The sequence below is a fragment of the Morone saxatilis genome, unplaced genomic scaffold, assembly GCF_004916995.1.
Source record: "Morone saxatilis isolate NCDOM2014 unplaced genomic scaffold, NCSU_SB_2.0 Contig6, whole genome shotgun sequence".
Classification (NCBI taxonomy): domain Eukaryota; kingdom Metazoa; phylum Chordata; class Actinopteri; family Moronidae; genus Morone; species Morone saxatilis.
In genome coordinates this window covers 13,354,132-13,356,528 of record NW_023340206.1, presented here as the reverse complement: position 1 = coordinate 13,356,528, position 2,397 = coordinate 13,354,132, and positions in this window count along the sequence as shown.

Below are 2,397 nucleotides of genomic sequence, written 5' to 3'. Positions count from 1 at the left end.
CAGAGGCCAGAGAGGACATGGCTGCCCTGGAGAAGGATTATGAAGAGGTGGGCACAGACAGCGTTGGGGATGAAGAAGAGGAAGAATACTAAGATTTACACAACTAAGCTGTAATTGTATTTCACAAAACTGCAACCATATCAAATATTGATTCTATACTTCAAAACAAGAATACTAAATAAAGCAACTGTTAAGCATGTGTCTGTTTTTTGTGTTATAATCTGTTAGAAAAGCTCATACATTCTGTAACAATGAGAAGCCTAGAAGGAATGTTGCAACCAACACTTCCCCATCATGTGCTGATGTTTCTCTCACCAGCTCTATGTGTACTCCAGCAATGGAAGTGTTTGCCATTAAGTGTAATGCAAACACAACTCTTTGAGCAACTGCCTCGAGATCCGCTTACATCCGAGAGCAAATAAGGCCTGCGAAAAGAGTAACTAGGGAAACTAAATAGGAGCGTGTTCTGGCAGTCCCTACTTGGCAGATGCAAACAGTTTGTCATTACATCTCTAGGGTTACCTTCAGACAGCAGGGGTGAAACCTATTACAGCAATTTGAACTCAAACAATTGAGTCCATCAATAATAGTTTTTATTTCCTCAAGTTTGTCTGTTGTCAGGATGGAAAAGGCTCTGAAACAGCATCAAGATCATCACTGGACAGTAAATATTTTCATTTAAAACATGCTGAGATTCTTTTGCAGCTTTGAAAGCACTTTGATTAACATTCATTCTTTCACGTAATAAAACTCAGTGGAAATATCCATAACATACATGCTCTGAAACCTACTGGAAAAATAAGTTACTGATCTCAAATGTCACCTGCCTTTGAGAGAAGTGTGCTCTAATGTTATCCCCTGGCAGTCGCCTAACTTTGCATTGCAAATTAATCTCCACCAAAGTGGTGATGCAACTGTTATCTGTAACAAAAGCCTGTTCAGGTCACTCTGGGGAGGTATCTGCTTTCTTTCCTCTGCAAGATAAGAAAACCTATTTTTGTGACTTTCATCCAACAGCAGGAAAACAACGGCCTGTTTAAGTGTCCTTGAGTAAGTTTGAACCGCCACCTGTTCACTGCACAGTAACACCTAACACACCTTAAATCTAAAAATGTGAAATTGGAGAAGAGGGCGAACAGTTATGGATCATATTTCACAGACACCCAAGTTATTGTTTGTGGTTACTCATTTGTGTAACAACAGCCGTTGCTCCTTAGATCTGAGCAGGGGAGCATACCAGTTGTTTTTCTTTTTTGTGCTCCTCATCCTCATCTTTCATCAGAGGAGATGGTGTTTGCTTCTCCAGTTACCACAACATGCCAGGCTGTTGCTTAGTGATGCTGCTCTATAAAGCAGCTTCCTGTACTCGTACTTTAAACAACATCCCCAGCCACTCATCTCAGGTGAACGAGGGACTTCTGCAAACAACGAAAACATGGTAAGGACCTTTTTATTTTATATTTAAGTTCCACACATGAGCTACTCTTAATATGTTATGTAGAAAAACACCTCAGAAAGACATGTTAGTTTTATATTGTGTGCTACACAACGGTCTGGTTTGGTGTATAAAGCCAGTTGGAGACCTGTTTGATTTTAGAGCTGCAAATGAGCATAGTTGGCTTTTGTCTGCTTTTCAATGTTTCTCCTACATAACTGAAGTGAGACACACTCTTTGATTACTTCTTAAAATGTTCCTGGATCCAATTTTTGAACATACTGTGTGTTGAATTAGGGGATCACTCTAGATTGGCTCTGTTATTTGTCAGGGGGATTGAGTAACAGCTCCTCTCTTGGGAAAATACACCTTAGTACTGGGTTTAACATGTGATCTTGATTCATTTTTTAGTCTGAACTGATGTTCCCTGTTGGGATGCACTGACTTATTTTCTTGTTTTTCCTAAACATACAATCTGGATTTAAAAATGTTATTGAAAAATAAACTGTTTTTAATCCAGCCAACACCCAATCCTCCAGTTGCAGATGATGGTAATTTTAAACAAATTCAGTGCAAAAAGCTCTTGACATCTGTACCACTTGTTCTTGCAGCGTGAATGTATCTCTGTCCATGTTGGCCAAGCTGGAGCTCAGATAGGCAATGCGTGCTGGGAGCTCTACTGCCTGGAGCACGGCATCCAGCCAGATGGTCAGATGCCCAGCGACAAGACCATCGGAGGAGGGGACGACTCCTTCAACACCTTCTTCAGTGAGACTGGAGCTGGCAAACATGTTCCTAGAGCGGTCTTTGTGGACCTGGAGCCAACTGTCATAGGTAATATGATAAGACTCCAGAGATATTTACAAAAGTATTGGAATGAGTTTTTCAACAATGACCTGGATTTGCAAAGGTGTGATTGTATTGTCATTTTTATTGACTTACAGATGAGGTCCGAACAGGAA